Raw genomic sequence first — 5,531 nt, 5'->3', positions numbered from 1 at the left:
AATTACAGAAAAATCTAGGAAATTTTCCTCTTATTTCTACAACCCATGGCCATATTTTTCTAAACCTGTAAATTTCAGAAAAAAATATTTCTGTCCATTTTCAAATTCCACACTCTTTTAAAATACCCAAATATACGATAAAATTTCATTAAAAATGCTTAAAAATTCCAAATTAATTTCTAAAAAATTCCTAATACTTTCTTTAATATTTTTATTTATCTTTGGTATATTTTTCTCAGATATCATAATCTTTCCTTTCACACCTAAATTCCTTGCAAATTCAAAAATAAAATAAAATAAAAAACACATTTTTCATCCAACACCCTAACTAAACATCTAGAAAAAAATCCACATATTTTTGGATTGAGGAGAGCGCATTCTTTGCATTTCCATACACCCACTACCAGATATTTTCCCTTTTATTTTTTTTTCAGCTACCCCAAAACCCACGGTTAATATAAAAATACAAAACAACCACGAAAAAAAAAACACACAAACAAACAAACCAATAATTAACATAAATGAAACCTAAACACCACCATGGCACACGCATTCGCGCTAAACACACCATATTTTTTTAAATTAAAATAAACCCGCCATTCACTTAGCACGCGCTACGTGCGCTAAAGGGGCACTTTAATATTTTTAATTAAAATGAACCAGCCGTCACAAGAGCACGCGCTGGCAAAAAAGCGCTCCACATAACCTTAATTTGTAATAAATGAACTTGCATTTAGAGACCCATTCTGGGTATCGAAGTCCGGGATTCGAATCAAAGCACTGTTTTCACCTAATAATTGGTAATTAAATTTATAAGAAAGAACCGCTGTTTTCTTGCTAAGGTTTATCACTTAATAAAAATTCACCCATTCTTAATAATTTATTAAAATAAACCCTTCATTAAATTAATATCCCCTCACTGCACTTAATTCCCCTTTTTAACGAACCCGTTTCGTGGGATGGGTATGCGCAGTCATTGGAGTTATTTCCATGGTCAAACACTGGTTTATCAACGATGTAGTCTTGATATGTGTAGATTGTGGTGATGTTTTGGTTTACTGTCTTTATTACGGTTAAGGGTACGGTGTGTAGTTTTTTTCTTTTATTGCCTGATACGGGGATCTGGGTGTTTGTCTGATGCATAGCATGAAGCTTTCGGTCGCATATGTCTCAAGGTCATGTCGAATTTTTTCTAGGTTGTGGTTTGCTTTGGGTTAGTTGGTCGAGTCACGTTTTATTGTTTTGGTTATTCTCTTATCCTTGGTTTGTTGTCTGTTGCTTTGCAGGCATTCTCCTTGATTGTCTGTGTTTGTGATGTGTGTGTAACCATCTGAATGGCGCCTTCTCACGCTCCTCCCCCTATCCAGTACGTCGCACTAGTTAGTAGGGATTACTCTTCCCTACTCACTTTTGAGCCTCTCACGAAGGCGGGACTTGCTGCTTTTGTGGCTACTTCCTTTCCATTGCTTCCAGAGGATCCGTCGTTATGTGATGAGTTTTTGGCCTCCTACAACAAGAAGACAGGACTAGTCCAGGGAATTTCTATGACTTTGACACCTCGAGGCCTAGGGAAGGCTCTGTCTCTTCCCTCCAAAGGTGAACCTTTTGTTACCACTCGTCAGCTTTTCTCTAATGAAGAGATTTTGAAGCTATTACAAAAGCAAACAAGGAAAATGCTGGATGTTAAGAAGGTGATCAACTCTTCAGGAGTTTCCTTTTCTATGATCACTGATCCCGTATGGAAGATGGTCTGTCAGTTTCTCCAGGACAGGTTTATGCTTGCCAAAAGGCCATCCCAGTACTTGTCCAAAGAGCTTTTCACAGCTTCCAGGATGGTGTTGAAAGGAGTTGCTATTGATTGGAGCACTTACCTCCTCACTAAAATGGATCAACATTTCGTCAAAGTCACCAGGGGTAATGTTACCAATGTCACATATGGATCATATTTGTCTGCCTTCTTGACCTACTCAGGTTTACAGAAGAGTGTGCCTCCACCTCCTCCATCAGATCCAGTTCCTCCTCCTCCACCTTCAGATGAGTCAGAACCCATTGATATAGAGGATGATGATTCTCCACCTCCCCTGGTCATCCAGCGCAAACGCTTGAAGCGAGTAGCGGATAAAGCTCCTTCAGTACTTCCTTCAGTGCCCATTCCTGCTACCTCTGGCAGTGATCTCCCTGGGTATCTCACTTGTAATAACCTGTTCAGAGCACATCGCGAAGGATCATTGGACATATCAGTTCCCTCACTGAACAGTCTAGTCTCAGGAGATGCAATTCCTTTCCTCTGTAAAGATATTCAAAGTTCCATTGAATTGTCAGTGACAGCCTGTGTTCAACAGCTGTACGCGTCCTTTTATGAAGAACTCATGCAGTCTAATGACCAATTGCATAAGGCAACATCCGAGTTAGCTTCTGCTAAGGATAGCCTAGTAGATTTGTTTAAGCAGATGGAACAACAAACCCTACTGGTTGCCACCCAAAGAGATGAGATCTCTTCTTTGAAGATCCAATTACTAGAGGCTCAATCAGAGGTTACTAGCCTTTCAGAGGAGAAGGAGAGGATGTCTAGAGAAGCGCAGGAGTTCCAAACTCTCTTAGATGACAAACTTTCAGCCTTACAGACTGCTAATGACACAGTGGAATCCCAAGCCTCCCAAATCAAGCAGTTGCAAGATCAACTGGCCAAGTCACGGTCTGTTTCTCCAAGCCCTAATGTTCCCTTGATCCCTTCTCTCTCACAGCAGGACTTGGCTGCTCTTCAGAGACATGCTACCTTGTGCCCTCTATTCCAAGATAAAGTGGAAAGATTGCAGTCCAGAATGGACTTGTTATGGTCTATATTTGAGCAGTTTCAGGAATATGTTCCACCAGACCATTCTTTCTTTGTCCACTACCAATTACAGAAGTTGGCCTTCTACATGAAGCTTTCCACGATGGATTTACCTCTTCCAGAGGATGGATGGAGTGGGGCTTGGTCTGCTGAGTTGTTGACAGATGTGGTGAGGGTGGTGTTTGAGGATTCTGTCATGCCAGATACCATGTTGATGTCATACATGTATCTACGAGGAGACTTGTTAATTCCAGATGAGGTGGATATGGCATGGTATGTGGGGGACGTGGTTCTACAAGCTGTTTTGTATGTCAACCATTTGGAGTTGCGCATAGCTGACATGTTCCAGAGTTACTCCTCCAAAATGGCTGATTGTCATGATAATTCCTGGCATACCATGATTGATTCTGTGGTCCTAAATCAAAGACAAAACACAGCTCCTACCTATGCCCAGAGTACTAATCAATTGAGGATGGATCTCTTAGCCTATCTTTCAAAACATAATCCATTTGATTCTACCTTCTTTGATGCCTATCATAGACGATATCTCTTAGGACCTTCTGTTCCTACCCTCCTATATTACCAACAAATGGCTCACCGATATGATCTATATCTTTCCCTTTGTCAATCTAATTCCACCACTATTTTACCCATTCTTTTCCAACCTTCCTCTTTCCCTCAAATTTCCATTTTTACATACTGTTCCTTTATTGAGGATAGAGTATTTTCCCCTTCTCCACCCTATCCTTCTCCATCCATTCATGTATCTTCCACATTTCCTATTTATCAGTTAACACCCTTCCTTAGTGATTCCCTACAAATTTCTGCCACTCCTTCTTTAAATCATTCTTCCTTTTATGATTTTGCCTATCCCTTACTTCATCCACTTTTCCTTATTCTACTACCCTCACCTAACACTTCTATATCTCAACCACCTCAGTTGGTTAGTGACTCTGACGGGTTTGATAATCAGATTTCCAGAAGAAGGGGATGGAGCTCGAATGATTCCCTTACAGGACCTCAGATCAATTGGCCACTAAATCTAGGAGAATGGACAGCTGCCAGTCAAGCTTATCAGAACTATATTCATTTTGCTCAGCAGTATTCACAGTCTGCAGATCCTTCAGTGCGATTAACTGCTCACTTTGCTTGGTACCTGGCGTATATGCATAGGCACTCTCATAATGATTCCAAGCCTATTCCAAAGTTGTGCATGAATGTCAATGTGAGCATTGATTCCCAGCAGCTGGATATATTGTATTTTCATGCCCTTTGTTTGCCTAGTAGATACCTGGTCCTGTTGGAAATGATGTGCTGTCTTCAGTTTTTTCAAAATCCTCCCAAAACCTTTGTAGATGAATCCTTGTCTATGGATCGTTTCCGACAACATCAATCTTTTAAGAGGGATCATCTTCATTGATACCTTTCCAATGTATGGTGGATGTTTTTTAATGAAAATCTCTCTTTTTGGAGGAGTCATTTAGATGGTTGTGTTGTGTATAGTGTTTGTGTTGTGAGTTATTTATGTAAAAAGAACGTGGTGGTTGCCTATTGGATTGGATTTCGTGTGTGAGATACATTTTGGAGAATTGTGGTATTGAGGTCGTGGTTGGAGAGTTGAAGCTCATGCTGATGAAGAAGAAAAAAAAATCTTATATCCATTACAAGTTTGTTGTGATTTTTAGTTTGATAAGAAATGTTAATGCATAAAGGGTTTTCCTTTCGTTGTATTTTTATATCAGATATAGGTTATAAGTTGGGGTCGTGGTGGATGGATTGTTTTTTGAAGAGATCTTGAAGATCAAAGTTGAGCTTTTTGAATGAACTTGTATTCCCTTTTTCCTGGGTCGCGAGGACGCTTCCTTATTAAGTGTGGGGATATGTTGAGTGTTGAAATGACTTGTTTTTTGGCTGATTTTTGTTGTTTTTGAGAGCTGAATGGTTGATTTTATGAGATGATTGATTGGTTTGGAAGTGGTTTGAGAGTGTTTTGGATGATATTGATTGTGTTTTGGAAGTTCATGATGTTTATCAGTGGTTCTGTGATGTTCTGATAGGTTCTGATTGGTTCTGTATACCTTCTGTATAGCTTTTGTTTTGTTATGTTTTGTTCTGATTGTCTTCAGTAAGGAGGGATGGAGTATTGATTGATGAAGATTGAGATCTTGTGAAAGCTTATTGAATAGTTTTTGAGAGTTTGGAATGGTTTGAGTATGAGTTATGAGGTTTTGATGACCTTCTGTAACCTTCTGTAGGTCTTTTGTAGAGCCTCTGTCTCTGTTCTATTCTATTCGGTACTGTAGCTGTTCTGATACTGTACTGTGACTGTTCTGTATGCTTCTGTATGTGTTCTGATGGATGAGAGTGTAGCTTGGGAAAGTTTTCTAGCCTTGGAAAGAGGTGAATACAAGTGCAAAGGAGCTGAAAGAAGTGAAAGAAGTAGCTGCTGAAGACTCAAGTGAAGACTGAAGTGAAGTGACAGTAGTGAGCTATGAAAAGACACTGTAGTGGCTCTGATGACTCTTCATATCAGACATACCTCTTGGGAGGGGTATCCACGACCTAAGAGGGATTATTGAGAGTGATTTTGAGAGATTGTAGTGAGGATATGATGTATTATTGATGGAGAGAGAGAGGGAGAGTCAGAGATAGTCAATTCTACTGAATAGAGTGATTGTATATGAGAGATTGAGAGAGA

General features: G+C 39.6%; 1 non-coding gene across 1 annotated transcript; it reads left to right on the top strand.

The window, feature by feature from the left end:
• The first annotated feature begins 4,592 nt into the window (after positions 1-4,592).
• LOC148028574 (small nucleolar RNA SNORD36) lies at positions 4,593-4,662 on the top strand. Its single transcript, XR_015692516.1, has one exon. It is a non-coding gene; the product is annotated as a small nucleolar RNA SNORD36 (small nucleolar RNA).
• The last annotated feature ends 869 nt before the right edge of the window (positions 4,663-5,531 follow it).

The sequence above is a fragment of the Lygodium microphyllum genome, chromosome 11, assembly GCF_053477565.2.
Source record: "Lygodium microphyllum isolate KBCC chromosome 11, Lygodium_microphyllum_v1.1.10, whole genome shotgun sequence".
In the NCBI taxonomy this organism is placed as follows: Eukaryota; Viridiplantae; Streptophyta; class Polypodiopsida; order Schizaeales; family Lygodiaceae; genus Lygodium; species Lygodium microphyllum.
The sequence above is the reverse complement of the archived record's forward strand: the minus strand, read 5'-3'. Positions and strand labels throughout refer to the sequence as shown.